Genomic DNA, 19,360 nt, shown 5'->3' with positions numbered 1-19,360 from the left:
CACCAGATGCATGTGTTAGGTATTATTTGCTTTTAATTCTAGATCTCGCTCCCAAAGGGTTTTTGGTAGCTTAGAAAGATCCACAGAATAAAGCAGGATAAAATGGAAATGAGGACATCCGGGCTGTGATGGATATTTCTATGAAATTAATCCCCCTCACAAAATAAAAATCGTTAGTTTTTGCTGTTTATATACCTGGAGCTTCCTGGATCTCATCCTATCCAAAGTTTGGTGGCTTGACTTTTTCTTCAGTTCTGTGAGATAATCTAGATCTTTTTAAACTTTTGTCCCCTTCAAACAGCCAGAGAAGGTTTTCTACTGAAGAATCCTAACCTGATGTTTAAAATATTCCTAGGTGTTGCAAATCGCAGAATCTTGACTGTGTCACCAGCTGAGCTGAAGTAACGTGAGGCACAATGAGAACTCTCTACTGGTCTGGAAAACTGGAAATCCTGTGACATAGCAAAGTGGTTGTTTAAATTCCATGTCTTGTGCCTTGGCAATCAGTCCACATACTTCCTAGGCTGGAGATTAGTTACTTGGTAGAAAAATAACAGAGTTTGGCATGTGCTGACTAATTTTCAAAGATTCCATGAAAAGAGACAACCTTTACTTTAGTTATAACTTGGTAATGTAAGAGCAAAAAAAAAGTAAAAACATTTTATTTTGTTTCATTTTGTCTATTAATGAGCCCTTTTCTGGCCTATGACTGGAAATTTGTGATAGCTAAGAGATTGGAGTCTTCGAAGATACAAAGCTAGGCTTGATGGGCTGAACTAGGTCAGTGTCCAAAAAGTAAGATAAGAAATAGAGTAGAGGGAAAGATAGGACCTCAGGGAAGATAGACACGGCAGGCCTACCCAAGCACCTCCTGGTCAGGGTCTTCATCATAAGAAGCCAAGGCTAAAATGAAGTCTGAGGGCAAAGGACAGGTCACTCTTGGCTCCTTCCCTGAGGCTTCTGCTTCAGCTTCTGCTGGAGGCAGATGAACTCAATACCAGCTAAAGTAGGACAGCCCCAGTGGAGAATCCTATTCAGGCCGTCTGAGCTATGCCAATAGAAGTAAATAAAGAAGATCCTCACAGAAAGAACTGGAAGACAGGTTGGTGAACCAAGAAGCTCATTCTGCTGGGAGCAATCCAGTTCTTACTTTCTATGGACCCATTACCAACTCTGCTATTTTGGCGTCTTTTCAAAAGAAGAGGAGGGATTTGTTTCATTTTATAATTATTCTTTTACACCTCCACCACTGCATACTGTGTGTATTGGGGATGGTTAAATATATCACCGAAGTATGTTTAAATATGTCATTTAACTATGGGTTGCTCCACCAGTAGAAGTTAGTCTGGATTTGACCTAGAGACATTCGTGTCACTCAAAAATCCTGACCTTGGATCTGGAGGCAGATACTTGTCTAGAGGACAAGATTTTATGATCTCTTTCCTTGGGGAGGAATTGAGTGGATTTTAGATGAATATTTAATATGTGCATTAAGTTTGGTGTGGATATTTTTAAAATTCATATTTGAATAGAAGAATCAACATGCAAATAGGAATGAGATGAGCAGTTATTGTGAACATCTGTTGTTTTTGCCTATTTTATCAGCCAGTTTAGGCTAAGAATTATTTGGTGTTCAACCTAGTATTCAGTGGCTTAGAACAACGAAGTCTTATTTTTTGCTCGCGTTACATGCTCTTATGTATGTCCTCTGCCATCTTCGCTCCAAGACCCAAACTGATAGAGCTGCCCTTTCCTGGAACACTTATCTGAAACAGTGGGATGAGAGAGCTCGGCAGAGCACGCCCACGTTCTTAAAGCTTCCACTCAGAGATGACACGTGTCCCTACTGCTTACAGGTAGTTGACCACAGCAAGTCACAAGCCAATGCCGACAACAGTGGGGTTGGGACAGATCATCTTCTCAAGAGGGAAGGCATCATAAGGAAGGATTCTCAATGTTCTTCCTTTTTCTTTTAATAGTCACCCCATTTTCTCTTGGAGAATAATCCCTAACCAACTCGCTGCCAGTGTGGGCTTGGCAGAGTTGACCCAGATCCAGAAGGAACATGAGAGCTTGGGATAGCTAACGAGGACTTTCCATTCCTTGGGCCAAAGCAAATCTAATGAAATTCAGTTCCTGGATGGAGAAATTCTTTTTGTGTTGGAGTTGCTAAGTAGATAGCCTGTAATCTTGGAGCTACAAGGAGTTATCTAAGTGGAGAGAGAATCTGCCTACGAATGAAATCATCATAGGGGCAAACAAAACTGGGAAAGAGAATGGACACGCTGAGGCCTCATGTCAGAATATGACTTCATGTATCTATCCACACCATGGGAAAAGTTCCAAACCTGGAATTCCTAATTATGTTAAGTCTGTATTTTTTTCCCTATGTAGTCAATTTAGGTTTCTGTTTCTTGTAACTTAAATATTACTCATAATAAAGGGCAGAAGTTACTGCCTAACATATATATATGTTCCACGTAAATGGTTCTGTATACTTGGTTATGGGTATGGGACACAGTTTTGGTTACAAGCTTCTTAGCTCTCAACTCAAAGAGAAAAATAGGATTATAATATACCATTGCTGTACCATATCTACTGTTACAAGAAATTGTCCCATGTATGTTAAAAAATGATCACACATTGGTAACTTCCCAATTGCACCCAACCCAGTGCAATTCACAGTACTATATAATGAAAAAAAAATGTCCAGCAACCAACAGCTTTTCTGAGGGTAAATTTCTACACAGGACATTGATACAAAGTATGGTCCAAAGACCAGCAACATTGTCATCACTGGGAATTTGCTATAAATGTAGAATCATAGATCCCACTCAGACTTACTAAATCAGAATTCGTACTTCTACAGTATCTCCAGATGATTTTTTACACATTAAGATATGAGAGGTATCTATATGGGAAACTCCTTGTGATATGCTAAATATCTTCAAGAACACCCCTTGAATATACTTATTTTAAGATTGTACAACACTTCTCATTATAACTTAATGGCATAATGTCAAATAATTCCAGGAGGGTTGAAAAAAATTGTAGGAGGGTGCCTTTGGAAGCAGTTTAGATTATATGATTCAGGTATATATTATTGTTGTGTTTCCAAAAATCAAAACAACAGATATGATCACAACTAATGACCTCCCTAATCTCTCCATACCACAATGAAAGGAACACAAAAATTTCATTGATTCAGGTAAAATGTGGGTCTCCTTATGGCATGGTCCACTCCCTACTTCAAATCTGTTCCAATCTGAGCTATAGTTGATTTCATCTGATGGATTTCTCCACTTGCACTTAAATATAACTGGATATTCTGAGTCTTGTGGCTCACCGTGATTCCCAGGACAGCAGTAATGAGGTTAGCTGGTGACCCCATTCATCAGTCCGTCGGCCTTATCTGGGGAAATTTGGCCTGGACAGTTGGAGACTGACTCCTTCTTCGTGCTTCCCCAGACCAGGTTGCTGACCATGTCACAGCCCCGCTGGCCCTCCTCGTTTCCTCCACGACCACAAGATAAGAATTTGTATCTGCCAGGTTAAAGAGCTGTCTAGGCAGAGGACAGAGCCAATCTCACATAATGTTCAAATTCGGTCATCACTGGTATGGATTAGATTCTTATTTCAGTATAGAGAGAATGGTTTCACTGAGGAGAAAACTAATAAGAGAGGGGCAGTTGACTTTATTAAGGCTGAGTTCTCAATGCACAGTAGTCAGTGTTGTGAGCATCAGTGTGTCAGATTATACATTGCAAATGTTTTGCCTTCCCGTTAATCAGAGCATGGATTGTGCTGCTAACCTGTGTGGAGTAGTGTATGTGAGCACAGCTAACCTGCCTGCATATGGAGTTTCCAGGCACCAGGCACCAAACAGAGGTATAAAGCATCTGGTAAGAACATTTAAAAAAATAAGTAGATTTTTAAAATCTCTCTGCTTCAGCTCCTGGGATAAATTTGCAGTTGGGGAGATCTTTATATACAGACTTAAGCTTCTAATTAGTGAAGGTAACATTTGGGTATAGTTTATCCAGCATAAGTAAACATTCTGAGCTCTTTCATTTGAAACCAACAAAAATAGTATTTCTTCCTTTCTGTTGTTGCTTCTGACTTTATTTTTTTAGGGAATTAGCTTCAATATCTCTGCCATTTGAACAAAAGATGGCACTAGAGAAACTTAGTTTTCTGAAATTAGAATCTATTTCTCTATTTGATTGGAACTAAACAATGGAAACAAAATTGATAGTGCAGATATATTTTTCTCACTGTTAATATGAATGAGTATGTGTGGACATGTACTTAGATCCTTGTACCAATACAACAATTGAAAATCAGAAGGACGAAACGCCAAGAACTCAGCAAGTATATGTGTCTCTTCTTATTCCCTCTGTATTCGTGGATGTATGAGGTGATGTGGTGGTGTTGATTCAAAAGCATTCCAGGAGCAACTGTGCATGAGCCTGGTGGCCGAAAATGGGTCCTATCCGGGGTGACATTGAGGTAATATTTCAAAATTGTATGTAAAAATATCACTTTCATCTTTACTTCTATAACAAAGTAGAACTCTTCTGTGTGATTAGTTTTCACCGACATTAGTTCCAAACAAGTGTGTGTTCCTTGACTGAAGGATTGGTCTGAGAAAATTTTATGTCAATTCTTAACTAATTAGTGTAGCCATTTTGGTGAGATTGTTTGAAGAAACAAGACCTCATGACTATAAAAGAAGAGAGGAAATATACAAGATAGGAAGAGAAGCTTATGAGAAATACTTTATAAAAATACAGTAATACCTTGTTTTAGAAGTCCAATATACACTAAAAAAAATCACCGATTTTAATAGCATTTTTCCATAATTTGGAAAATTAGCAATTAGCTAATTAGCAATTTTCCATAATTTTGGTCTTTCTTTTTCAGTTTTTTTCCTAGGGAATACTGATAAATTAGTCTAAAAAAATAACTTGAGATGTCCAAAACTCAGTGTTCTGGGCATAACCTTAATTTTTTTTTAATATTTATTCATTTTTGAGAAACAAAGAGAGCACAAGCAGGGGAGGGGCAAAGAGAGAAGGAGACCCAGAAGCAGAAGCAGGCTCCAGGCTCTGAGCTGTCAGCGCAGAGCCAGATGCAGGGCTCAAACCGATGGACTACAAGATCATGGCCTGAGCTGAAGTGGGACATTTAACCAACTGAGCCTCCCAGGTGCCCCCATGGGGCATACCTTTAAATATAAAGAAATGATTATTTTGTTGGGACAAACAATTAAAAGAAACAAACATACACCATTAATTAGTCAGAAAAATTTTCCTGCTTATCCCCTAAGTAATGCTGTTCTAAAAAACAAAGGATACTAATCGTTGGTGTGTGTGTATTATTGAGCACTTACTATGTGCCATACCCCTGCCACACGTATTTCTTCCATTGCCTCAGTTAAATTTTATACCAGCCTCTAGGAATTACTTTTCCTTTGAAGGCAGAGGGTCTTGGGAGAACGGTCCCACTGGGCAGGCAACCGTGACAGTATTCAGTGACTTTCCAGGTGGGGAAAGTAAACAAAGATTTTCAAAGCAACAGATTAAGAAAGTAAAATACAGGGGCTCCCGGGTGGCTCAGTCGGTTAAGCATCTGACTTCGGCTCAGGTTATGATCTCACTGTGCGTGAGTTTGAGCCCCGCGTCGGTCTCTGTGCTGACAGCTCAGGGCCTGGAGCCCACTTCGAATCCTGTGTCTCCCTCTCTCTCTGCTCCTTCCCTGCTCATGCTCTCTCTCTCTCTCTCTCTGTCTCTCTCAAAAATAAATAAACTTTAAAAATTAAAAAAACAAAGCAAGTGAAATGCAGAGTTTCCAAGTAGGGCAGTAGAGATGGGAGTGGAAGACTCCCTGATACTGAAGCCTGTACATCTACCAAGAACTTTTAGTTTCTTGAAAGCAACGGATTGTGTGTATTTACCTTTACTAGTTCATGCTAGGACGGAACCCGTAAGTGTTAATAAATCCTGTGAATTTTGTCTTTTAACCATATTTCCTTACTATTCCCTCCTTTCAAACCCCAGCTCTGATACATTAGGTCGTTCCCTCATGTGGACAATTGCAATAAACTCTGAAGTAGTTTTCCTGTCTCTTGGTTGTGTTTTTTTTTTCTTCTGCTTTTCTCATGTTGTTTTATTTATTATTATTTTTTTTTTCATTTTGGTTTTTATTTTTTTAATTTACATCCAAATTAGTTAGCATATAGTGCAACAATGAGTTCAGGAGTAGATTCCTTAGTGCCCCTTACCCATTTAGCCCATCCCCCCTCCCACAACCCCTCCAGTAACCCTCTGTTTGTTCTCCATATTATGGGTCTCTTGTGCTTTGTCCCCCTCCCTGTTTTTATATTATTTTTGTTTCCCTTCCCTTATGTTCATCTGTTTTGTCTCTTAAAGTCCTCATGTGAGTGAAGTCATATGATTTTTGTCTTTCTCTGACTAATTTCACTTAGCATAATACCCTCCAGTTCCATCTACATAATTGCAAATGGCAAGATTTCATTCTTTTTGATTGCCGAGTAATACTCCCCTGTATATATATACCACATCTTCTTTATCCATTCATCCATCGATGGACATTTGGGCTCTTTCCATACTTTGGCTATTGTTGATAGTGCTGCTATAAACATGGGGGTGCTGGTGTCCCTTCGAAAGAGCACACCTGTATCCCTTGGATAAATACCTAGCAGTGCAATTGCTGGGTCGTAGGGTAGTTCTATTTTTAGTTTTTTGAGGAACCTCCATATACTGTTTTCCAGAGTGGCTGCACCAGCTTGCATTCCCAACCTGTCTCTTGTTTTTTTTAACTACAATCAATCTTCCATAAGATTCATGCCCTCTCTACTTGTCCAGTACTTACTCAGATTACCCCTCACACATACAGTGGGCTCATGAAGCTGCTTAGTGTTCTCTGAACATGAAGACAATACAAATTCTATGACAAAATTCCTCCATCACAATACCCTTTTTTCTCTGCTGGAATGACCTTGTCTACCTGGGGGGGGGGGGGGGCAAAAAAAAAAAAAACTCTGACTTATCCTGCAAGACTCATTTCAAAGTTTTCTCTATGGGATTCTTTTGAATCTACCCAGAATTAGCAGGTCTCTTCTCTTTGCTTGCATTGGGTCTTGTATAAACACTGATACAGTAGGTATTACCCTGTGTTGCAATGATTTGGCCTATGCCTGTTTCCTCTAGTAAACTGGAAGTTCATGGAGTCGGAGGCATCTTATTTGCCACAACATCCTTAGAACACATGCACTTGGACTAAATAAATGCTATTTAATGAATTTTTGTTGATCAAGTGGTTAGATAATGCTATGCTTGAGCAATGAGACACTAACAAGTGCCAAAAGGACATTGTTTTCCTTATTAGAGTTTATAATCTCTGACAGAGAAACTTACCTATCCACACAGCATGAAGTCATAGAACTCCAACTCTCCCAGAATGCTGAGAATAGGAGTGTGACACTGTAAGCAGTGCTTACACTACCTAGAAACCCACACAGATTAGCATCACATTGTCTAAAATCGACATCCAACCTCGAGCAAGAATATTGCTCCATGGAATGGTATGGTTAGGTCAAGAGAACAGAATTCACTTGGAAAAAAAATCTAAAAAATAGTATCTTGAGAAGTTACAGTGCTTCTCTCTAAGATGTAATTGATTCAGAAGGATATTTCTTACTAATGGCAAGTTGAATAATTTTAGAATTAACAGATCAAGTTTGGCAAACCATTTGGACCCCTTGATTCCAACTTCCTATTTCTGGCAGGATGCTGATCCCATTTCAATTTGGACACTTCCATAGTGATGGGAATCTCATTGGTTTGGAGGCAACTATTTAATTTTGCATTATTCATGTTAGTTTGAAATCTGTCTTTTTACAATTTCTTCCATTGACTTGTTGGGTTTTTTTTGAAGCTACATTTAATTGTTTTTCCATAGGAAAGCTACATGTATTTGAACACAGCTATCATTTTTCCCAAAGCTTCCTTTCTCCAGGATTAGAAAAACTGCATTTCATGTGGTAATTTCCTATGTGATATTAATTTAAAGCCTTTTAGCTCTATTTGGTTGTATTCCAATGGACAAATTGCAGTGCATTGCTCAAATATGGAATTCAGCACTGCAGACATAACCTATACACTGCAGCCTATAAGGAAACATCATTTCTCACTTTATGTGTATAATATACAAATTTATTGTAATCAAATATTGTATTAGATTCAGTGAATAAGAGGATCAAAATATTGTTTGCCAAGAATTGTTCTTGGGGCTGTGAGAAAGGTGAGTAAACAGAGTCTTTGCTTCAAGAAGCCCACACCGTAACAAAAACTAACAGTACCCTCTTAATATATTCTAATATCTATAATTGAGGTATAAGCAAAGTATGATCACCAAGTGAACTCATATATTGGGCTTTTAGACAATTGAATATCTCTGTGTTTTTGTCAGATGACTTGATATTTGTCAAGATCACCCTAATTCACACTTGTGCTGCTAATTTTTTAAAATCTAAATGTCAGACTCTATGCATATCTTCCCTAATTGTATCTTGTTGATTTTGTTCCAATTCCAGCCTGTCCAGGTCTTTTAAATCTTTATTCTGTCATCAGGCACATTAGTTTTCCTTTCTAAGCTTTGTGTCACCTCTAAGTCTGATAGAAACAGAGAAATTGGCTGCTCTTTACATGAACAAAATGGTTTGTGTTCTATTTTCCCAGCAGAAATATGTGTTTGGGAATTTGGTTAATGGGAAGTGGTAAGGCATATATTTAGAAAAGGCAGTTTATTCACCCTGGACAAATATAGACATTTGGAATTCTACCCGCGATGACTCATAGAAAGCACAGAGGCTTCTCATCCTCTGACTGTTGCACGGTGTTAGCTGTTGGCATATGGTGAAGTCAGGGCCTGAGAAACAAAGGATGGCAATGGTTGATTGCTTTTCACACCAATTTCTGACTGTATTGCAAGTTAAATGGCCACCTCAATTCCAGCCATTTTAGGGTAGTTTATGATGTGCTTACAATAATCAAACTTTTTTAGGGGTGTCTGGGTGGCTCAGTAGGTTGAGCGCCTGACTTCAGTTCAGGTCATGATCTTAACAGTTTGTGAGTTCAAGCCCCGCATCGGGCTCTGTGCTGACAGCTCAGATCCTGGAGCCTGCCTTGGATTCTGTGTTTCCCTCTGCCTCTTCCCCTCCCCAACTTGTTCTCTCTCTCTCCCTCCCCCCCAAAAATAAATAAATAAACAAACAGACAAACAAACATTTTTAAAAAATCAAACTTTCTTTACATCTCCATTTGAATGACATCTTGCTAGGGAGTCCTCTTAACATCTCTGCTTCTGCATTCCTTGTCCCTTGCCCTGCTGCATTGTTTCCCATGGCTCTTGTCACCATCTGGCATATGCCATATGTCTTACTTGTTTATTGTAGGGTTCACTTCATCCCCCCTGCCCACATGCACTGAACTATAAATTCCTTACTACAGTGTCCTCACTGCTCTGAACAGTTCCTGGCATTACTACATGCTCTCTTGGCATGTGCTCAATAAATGTTGAATAAATGAATGGCTATGGTGGTAAATTGTTCTTGTATTTGTCTGGCAAAGGATTTTAAAAAAATAATGACTGATAGAAACATGACAGGGTCGTGTTTACTTGATCCTTGAAAAGATCATATTAATTATACAAAGGATTTTGAGCTTCTCTACATAAAAGAACTTCATATGTACTTTTAGTATATGATGGTGTTCCTTAGTGATGTATACAAAAGGGTTTGTGAAATAGTAATAATAGATACCCTTTCACCAAATTACCACGTAATAAGCTAACTGCTTAACATTTATTTTGTCATTATCACAATATTCTCATAGAGTAGATTTTATTGCGCATTTTGTTTATGTGGAAATGAAGAGCAAAGAACCTTAGCCACTTATCAATGACCCACCGCCACTCAAGGTTCCAGAGCCCCAAACTGTGTCTGTTAAAGCTACCCCCTCCTTGCAACATTTAGTCGCAAGTAATAAGCAAAGAAACAAATGTCTCTTCCTTTTATGAAACTTCTAGTACAGTTGATACAGCAGATCAGAGGTCTGCAGTGAGTATAGCTGTATACTCAGGTTGGCTGTGCTTAGGAAGGTGACCACCAAAATGACATCTGGATATTTTCCACTCCCAGCTTTTCTTGCAAATCAAATTTGCCAAGAAAATCAGGTAAAGTAATGCTTTTGAAGCTGTCAGCATTCTTTACATCTGAAACAAGTTATGCGTTTTCTATCACATTCATCACCCCCTCAACAAAGATTTTATAATCCAAATGGGAGAGCTCTGGGAAGAAAAGTTTGCACTTCTCTTGTGCTGGCAATTTTGTTGGGTAAGATAAACTAACAAAGCTTGCTCTTCAGACCCTATCTGAATTTTGAAACTCTCACAGACGCAATTTTCACCCAGGGGTTACCAGAAGGAAGTAAAGGGATTGTTTATACACCAGACAAATATTGCCGGGAAGGGACTGATGGTGGCTGTACTGTGAGATGGCCCTTTGCAGAGCTATTCTTTCAGCTTCCCCCACGCAGATTGCCTGATGTCAGCCATGACCTTGGATAGCTGCGCTTTTGGAAACCATTAGAGGGAGACCCTCCAGCTTTTGCACCTCTGGTGCATGGCGTAATTATTGATCCCACTCTGCTACACTTTGCTGAAATGTATGTGCTCTGCACTTTTACAGAGGTCGTATCTTCCCCATTTGGAAAACTCTCTCTTTCCTCACGTGCCCAAGCATCATGTGTTTCCTGTCAGCACCACTTACAGAGAGAGGTAAAACGGATGAGAAGGAAGACGGAAAAAGTCAGCACTCCGCAAAGACTATGCAATTTCTTAGGTGCAGTTCCTAACAGTTTCTTCAGTACTGCGCGTGGAGGTCCCTTCCTGTCAACAGTTCTGGGATGGGTAAGCAGATTCTCAGGGTGGCTGCCGTGCCTTCCTCATCTCCTTCAGCCAACGTAAAACGATCCGATTTGAGAAATGTTGGGCTTCATCCCCACAGGCACCTCAGGTCTTGATCTTAATTATGGCAGGGAGCACATAATGGGCTGCTATCCAAGATGAGTTCCAGTCTGACCTAGTGCATTTGAAGACTTTGTAACAAAAGGTGGTGAGCTCATTAACATATAGATAGAGCAGAAACAAAATTCAGACTAACTCCCTTGTAAGACTTCATCCTCCGACCTCAGTCTAGTTTGGAGGCAGCCCATTCAGGGAAATGTAGATCCGTCATAGACCCAGTTTTCCTCATCTCGGCAGAAGGGATAGAGACAGGTACCCAGAAACCCTATTTCCTAAGTAGGCATTCCTGTTTTGACAGCTGTGCAGTAAACCACAGTCCTGCGTCGGGACTCCAAAGCCTTGGTCACTAGGCAGGGTCATACCCACAACACTGCATTTCTTCAGTGCAGGGTCAGTGGGAGAAATAGTGTCACCCTTCCTGAAACACTACTTTCCTTCCTTCGTTACCAGATCAAAAATAATAATAACAACAACAGACCTAGTGAACAGACCATTTAAACATAGTAACTTTAAAACTCTATTCATGAAGTAAAACCATTATTAAGTATCTACTGTATGTGGGACATTGCATAAATTTCTGGAGTGATATAAAATACAGTACCATCTTTTTCAAAATCTTGAAATTTTTGGCGGAGTTTGGGGGGGGGGGAAGAGGGAGGACGCAGACATTGAAACCAGAATTGCCAAGCAGTATTTTGTCATGTCATTTCTTATCTATATCTGTGAACGTTGTCCCCACACCCTCAATTTCATCTGTGACAAGCCAAGTTCTTCATCTTGACAAACAAGATCATCCATGGTCTGTCTAGTCCAGTCTGCTTCTCCCACCTCATCTTTCCCTTTGTCCTGCCTGACATCTTCTAGTCCAGCATCAACTATCTGCCAGCACTTTCCTCGATGTTCCACAGAGGTTTTTCATCTCTATTGCCCTTTCTTTCTATGAAAGAAAGCAGAGACGTCTGAAACATTCCGCTGAATAAAGGCCCACAGACTAAGACAGGAGAAACAAAGTGAGATTGTTTATAGAGAGTTAAGTCTATCCAGAAAAGTATTGTGGTCTTTATTGAGAGGGCAACTGGGAGCCACTGATGGTTCATGAGAAAGAGAATTACATAGTATCATACTTGGTTTTGGCAGCACTGTGGAGGATGGTTTAAAATTCATTGTCTTAGAAATCCAGGAAAGAGTATTTCAAGAGGAGTGTCGCCTCTGTGAAACTGGATGGAACTGAGAAAAGACGACTTGTAGGCATGGAACCAGCAGGGGTGGAGAGGAAGAATAAAACGTGTGACCAGGGGAGGGCAGGAGACACCAGAGGGATGGAGACTGCAAGTGAAGTGGGAGAAGTAACTTTGGAAATTCGTGTAGATTCTTTCCTCTAAGAAAGGAGGGCAGAAGGAGAAAATCTGAGGTGAAAGCAGGGTGGAGGAGATTTAATATTGATAATTCACTATCAAAGTAGGGTATCTTTTATATTCTCATTTAGGGAAAGACAGGTCTGATGATGACTGCAAAGAGAACGAGGGATGGGTTTTGAGTTTGGATAGAGTAGGAAGGGTCCAGGGCAGTGCTGTCGGAAAGAAGAGAAGGAGTCAGTGTTCAGTTAAGAACTGACACCACACCCCTGGGCTCTTGCCTGAAATACCCTATCGTGACTTTTTGTTTCGTTTTTGTGGAGGCCACCACCACGGTTCTAGGTACCTACTGCAGACCAACAAACCACCCTTATATTATATTCATGATCTCTGGGTCGTAAATCAGGACACAGCTTGCCTGGGTGGATCTTCTGCTCCACATGCCACTGGCTGAGGTCACTCCGTTTATTCAGCTGGCGGCTGACGGGCTCTGGAGTGTCCAAGCAGGCTTCACTCTCGTGTCCGGCACTTTGGCAGGCATGGCTGGGAACTCACACACCTGCGTCCCTCTCCATGCACCGGGGAAATTTTACATACAATCCCACCAAGATTCTCCAGACTTCTAACACGGTGGCTTGGGAAAAGAAGCGGCCAGCCAGGCTGCAGGTCTGGGACTGGAAGCCAGCACAGAGCCACTTCCACAGTTGCTTCTTGGTCAAAGCAAGTGGAGAGCTTCTCTGGGGAAGGGAATCTCAAGGGCAGGACCTGCAGCCTACTTCTTGTTGGAAGGGGTGTCAAAGCACTTGGACTACCTGTTTACTTTCGCCAAAGCGTTAGTCATTGTCTAACGTGTATTTTTCTCCTGGATCCCCCACTGGAACACACAGAGCAGTAAGTTTTTCTGTTTTGTCCCAAGGGTCTGATACATAGTAGACACGTCCTATTTGTCCCATGGATGATGGGAGAATGTAGACAGGAGAGTGGGTAATACGGGAATGAAGTGCCCAGGGCTGTGGTCTTCCAGGGAGGTAGGGAAGAACATCAAGCGACTGCAAGTTCATGGGTCCTTCCACATACCTGTATGAAGGTTACAGCACTTCCCATCAGCCACTGTGGCTTAGTAAGGCTGTGGCTTTAGCCTCCAGGAAGAAACCGTATCAGCCTCTTTAGCACACATGCTCCAGAGTCCTAGTGAATATATTTATGTTTATTCCAATGGGAAGCCCTCCTTCAGTTGCATTGACAAGTTACCAATTAATCGTGTGGTTTGTAGGAGTCTTCATCTAAATATCACAGACTGGATTTGCAGTTCAGGAATCCCTCCAAAATTGTGTAGACAGATGTATCATCTTAGGAGAGGCCCTGTGGGTTTCATCAGTCTCTCAAAGGGAGATTTGACCCAAAAATATTACAAAGCACTGTCAGAATAAACTATATTTGGATTTTACCTTTTAAATATGAAAGCTGTCTTTCAAATACTATGAAGAAAAAAAAATAACCTGAAATAGGAAAAAAAAAAAAAGGCCACTTCTAACACAAACTAAGGCCGCTTATGTAGCAAGCAAATTGATGCAATACTATTTAATGATTCCCCCGGAGCTATTAAGTTTGATTTGGTTAGTGGCATGTGAACCTGCAGGGATTTACAGGTAAAGTTATTCTACCTACAAAGAGAAGCCATAGCATTGTGTCAAAAAGTCACTTAAAAAGGAAAAAAAAAAGTATTAGGGGAGACAGACTGTAAAAAGGTATGTTTCTCAATTAGTGCTTAAAAGCCTCTGATTATAATGTGGTAATTTATTTTTTCTTAAAAAGAATCTCCTAAGTATATTTTAACAATTGAACTAAAATTATAACTCCATTATTTGAAAATACTTTCACATACTTTTCTTTCCTCCTCTTTACTCACTAAAAATAAGTTTTTTTTTAAGCTTATGCTTGTCCAACTTTTAACAATATACCAATATAATGGGGATATAGAGGGTCAAGTATTTTAAAAATTGAATAGTTTGGGGGCACCTGGGTGGCTCAATCAGTTAAGTGTCCGACTGTTGATTTTGGCTGAGGTTGCGATCTCACTGTTTGTGAGTTCGAGCCTTGCATTGGGCTCTGTGCTGACTTTGTGGAGCCTGCTTGGGATTCTCTCTTTCTCCTGCTCTCCGTCTGCCCCTCCCCACTCTCATAATAAATAAATAAACTTAAATTGAATAGTGTATAAATTGAGGTTATAAAGATATTAGGGAGAGTATATCTAGAAACATAAAATCTCCAGATAAGCTAATGTAGGTTTAAAATGGTTCATAAATATTAAGATGCAAAGGACTTTATAAAGTTTTGTTCATTTCCTTATTTTTATATGTGAACTACCTAAAGGATATCACTATTAGAGTTTCTTGTTACTTGTTATGACCCAGTTTTACACAGGCTAGAGCTACATCTCAGCCCTTGCCGGATTCCCTTCTCAATGCCCGCATTATGTGAAATGAACAATCACTGCATGAGATCACCCTTGACTTCTTTCCAGTCACACGGATCTGGTACCCTCATCTTCTTAGCTGGAATCTCAGATTCTAGAACTTTCTGGGTCATATAGCCCAGGTGGGAAATGCATAGATAAATACACTTACACAATCTGTATTCTGATTCAGGCCTTGTTCCCAATCCATAGCTCAAATCCTATGTTTCCCCTGTCTGCTCAAAAGTCTACTCCATTACTCAAGATTCTCATGATTTTCCTCCAAGATAATACCTTTACCTCATGTTCCTGATGCTAAACTACTTTATTTTTTCTTTCGAGTGCTGCCGGGACAAAACTCTGTATAACCGTCCATTTTCTTTTCAAGTGCCAGTAATGGCTTCTCATTGCTCAATGAAGCAATACTGTGCCTCTTCTTTCTCTTCTACCAACGCATAGGTGACAGGACCAGTTAGACAAGGATGAGTGAGAATGAGGTTGCAATTTATGATTGATTAATTCATAAATAAAGATCCAACAAAAGAATATAGGAGAATTTTTTTTTTTAATTTCCCCTAGTTTAGGATCCAGGATCCAGGAGTCAACTATGTGAAGATACAGTGTTAGTAAAATATGCACAGTGTGAGTCTGAGTCTGGCACATAGTACAGAAGTGAACGGCTGTATTATACTTTCTGGGTCACAGGAATTTGTGTCCTGTTGGCTCTGGATCTAAATACGTGTGATGTGTGTATGCAAGTGGTAGAGAGACTTGATAGGGAAGCAGCACTCTGGTCCTTGCTGGACATTTGCATAAGTGTAAGAATTGCAGGGGTGCCTGGGTGGCTCAGTGGGTTAAGCAGTGGACTCTTGGTTTTGGCTCAGGTCAAGATCTCCTGTTTGTGGGTTCAAGCCCCGCATCAGGGTCTGCAGCTGGCAGCACAGAGCCTGCGTGGAATTCCCGGTCTCTCCCCATCTGTGCCCCTTCCCGACTCGTATTGTCTCTGTCTCTCTCAAATAAATAAACTTAAAAAAAAAAAAAAGAATAAGAATTGAAGGAAGAAGGTGTGCAAACTCTATGATCAACCTGTGGTCTATTAGTCACCAACATAGGCTCACTCACTCAGTTGGGATAGGCTCTTTCCTTGGCCCCCAAAACAGTAAGCTTCCCTTCTCATCTCTGTTAATGCTGTCACTCTTCATTTGAGACATCCCTCTGTATCTTCTCCACATAGCCAAATCCTTCCGTTCTACTTCGCATTTCATTTCAAATGCCACTGAGATGAGTTCCAATTCCATTTCATTCATGGTGCTATCTCTAGCTTCTTCATACTGACCTGTCTCTTCTCGGAACTTCTGCACACACAGTGAATAATGGCCACTTCATACGCATTCAGTTTCATCAGTAGAGACCAGGGAACATGTTTTTAACTTGTTTTCTGTCTTACATGCCGCCTAGCATAGTTCTAAGAGCAACAAACAGCCTTTGGATGATTGTTTTCATCAAAGCTCAGTTTTTCCAAGAAATTATTAAGCTTTGGGATTGTAATATTTGGAAAGAACAAGAGAGAAATACAACCATCATAAAACCACAGAAGTTAAGACCTGAGAGTGATATTAGACATCATCTCTTTCGACCCCCTCAGTTGATGCACCAGGGTATGCAGAATACGTTGGTAATTTCCATCAAGCTAACCAGTAAACTAGTGACAGACCCAAGGCCGGATCAGGACTCCAGCCCTATTCTAATGCTTTTTGCTAAGCTGGACTGTGGTCTAAAGTACCTCATGAAAGGCAAAATTGATTGAAAAGATTTTAAATATGCTTGCCTTTTGAAATCGTACTTAGGCATGCCTTCGTACAAGCTGCAAAATACGTAGTTTGAGTCCTAGTGTAGCTGACACTGTTGGCTGACTATCCAGTGCCCTTTCTTCCTTTATTATTACATCAGCGTATCCTCACAGAAGCGCAGACAGCCCAGAGGCATGGGTATGTGCCCCGATGAAATCTAAAAGCTCTCAGTCCTCTTGGTGTTGAATCACTGTGTGGTATGGTTTTTTTGTTTGTTTTTTGTTTTTTGTTTTCATTAATAAGATACAATTGTGCAGTCTCTCTCTGCTGGTCAGGACAGCAGCATGGTGGGTGCTGAGGTGTGGGCCTCTCTGGAGCAGCAGCCAGATGGGCACCCTGGCCATCCGCACAGAGGTCGTGGGGCACCCGGAGGTGTTTACAGTTGAAGAACAGTTGAAGAAATGACGCCTCATATCCAGCATTTGAAAGGAGCACATAGTAAGAACTTATTTCTTACAGAGAAGAAGAAAAAAAGCTATTGGCTGGTGACACTTCATGTTCAAACGATCTTGCCAAGCAGTTAGGCGTTGGGAGTGGGGATCTTGGGTTTGCTGAGGAAACAGCCATGCTAGAAAAGCTAAAAGTTGGCCAAAGCTGCGCCATACCCTTGGCACTCTTCTGTGGTGATGGAGATGTGAAATTTGTTCTGGATTCTGCTTTTTTGGAAGGTAGACGCGGAAAGGCGTACTTTCATCCAATGACCAGTGCTGCAACCATGGGATTGAGCCCTGAAGACTTTCCCACATTTGTGAAGAAGACGGGATATGATCTCCCGGTGCTAAATTTTGGTAAAAGCAACGAATTGGGCTGGTGTTTAGAATATGTTTATTTCTGAAAGCTGTTTTTCTTATTTGTAATTTCTTAAAAAAACATTAAAATTGACAAGAATATTTTTTTTAAAAAAAGATAGAATTGAAAATCTGCTGGGAAATGACTACCTATACAAATAAAAACAACGATATCTCTGTGTGGAGAAGATTTTTGGATCTTTATCTCTTTGCCCTTTTTGTGTCTGGAGTTCAGATGTGATACTGGAAGCATAGGATCCATCTTGTGATCATGAGGATGAAAGCCACAACCAAGGATTAAGAACAGTGTGATAGAAGGAATCCAAGTCCTTGATAGCATTCATGAGAAGCTGACCCTGTGCTGAGTCAACTCCAGACTTCTAAATAAGAACTATAAATCCTTCCTTGTCTAGTCCATTAGTTACTACATTTTCCTTTACTTTTGTATAATAACACCCCACTCCCCACCAAAGACATAATCACAAAATATGTTAACATGCAGGAGAACTGGTGACCTTGTCATTCATATTATTTGACGGGGCACTTGGGCAGTGGCTTTGCTGCAGTGGAACTTTTCAGTTCATAAAAGCATAACTGTTTTATAAAATGGCCTAAATATGCTAAGCATTTATCCTAAGCCCTTTAAATATATCATCATCATCATTGTAGAGACTGTGTGAGGAATTCATTGCTATCTTCTTTATAAGGAAGAACATTTAAAGCAGTTGCTTATCACATAGTAAGTGATAAACATCCCTGTGATATGTATGATCATGTTTTGTCCATTGGTCACACCACCTAATAAGCCATGTGAAATGCAGTTGTGTTAATTAATGTACTGTTTTAAAATTTAATATAGTTGACCAACAATCTTGTTTTCTTCTCCAGAAATGAAACTTTAAAACTATAATAAAAAATACAGAACCTGGGGGCGCCTGGGTGGCTCAGCCGGTTGAGCGGCAGACTTCGGCTCAGGTCGTGATCTCGCGGTCCGTGAGTTCAAGCCCCGCGTCGGGCTCTGTGCTGACAGCGCAGAGCCTGGAGCCTGCTTCAGATTGTGTCTCCCTGTCTCTCTGATCCTCCCCCCATTCATGCTCTGTCTCTCTCTGTCTCAAAAATAAATAAACGTTAAAAAAAATTAAAAAAAAATACAGAACCTGGATGATGCATATGTAACCTAGACAGAAAATTAAGTTGTGAAGTTCTGAAACTGTTAATTTGATAGTTTTGTGAAGAATTCATCATAGAACTGATTTCATTTTTTTCTCGGGCTGGAGCTTGGCATTACATTGCGCTGGTAATTATTGCAGGTGTAGAGGCCTCAAACGAACTCAAATGTTACATTCCACAGCCCTTCAGCATTTTGACACCAGGTTCTTTTAAACTGGAATAGCTTCTAGACTTGCTTTCCTCTTACAAAAACATCATCTAGGTTTAGATTCCAAAGGGCGTAAATCCCTAAATCTTTCAGGTAATTTGTGGTTTCTGATTCTTTATTCTCTAGGAATTATTTTCTTCATTGTTCCCTCAGAAAACAAAAGCGAGCATGAAAAATGATAAAGGATGCTCCTAGATAAAAGGAGTAAATATCTATGACAATCAAACAAGACAATTGAATACTCCCACCACTTAAATTGCCAGTAATTAGGGCATCTTTTTTAAAAAGGTAATTGAAAATCTAGTTTTATCAGCTCAACTGAGGAAAGTGGTATTTTGGAGTCAACTGTAAATGTACATCAAGGTAAAAAGTATCTTTCATTCTCTCATTAACACAAGATAATTGAGACAAAACATTTTTCCAGT

The 19,360-nt window shown here is 40.2% G+C and overlaps 1 pseudogene; it reads left to right on the top strand.

Moving 5' to 3' along the window:
• The first annotated feature begins 14,367 nt into the window (after positions 1 to 14,367).
• Positions 14,368 to 17,986, top strand: LOC128314212 (prolyl-tRNA synthetase associated domain-containing protein 1-like; annotated as a pseudogene).
• Positions 17,987 to 19,360: the final 1,374 nt, after the last annotated feature.

Source organism: Acinonyx jubatus, chromosome B1 (genome assembly GCF_027475565.1).
Source record: "Acinonyx jubatus isolate Ajub_Pintada_27869175 chromosome B1, VMU_Ajub_asm_v1.0, whole genome shotgun sequence".
NCBI classification, from domain to species: domain Eukaryota; kingdom Metazoa; phylum Chordata; class Mammalia; order Carnivora; family Felidae; genus Acinonyx; species Acinonyx jubatus.
Note: the sequence above shows the minus strand (reverse complement) of the source record. Positions and strands in the feature narration are given on the sequence as shown.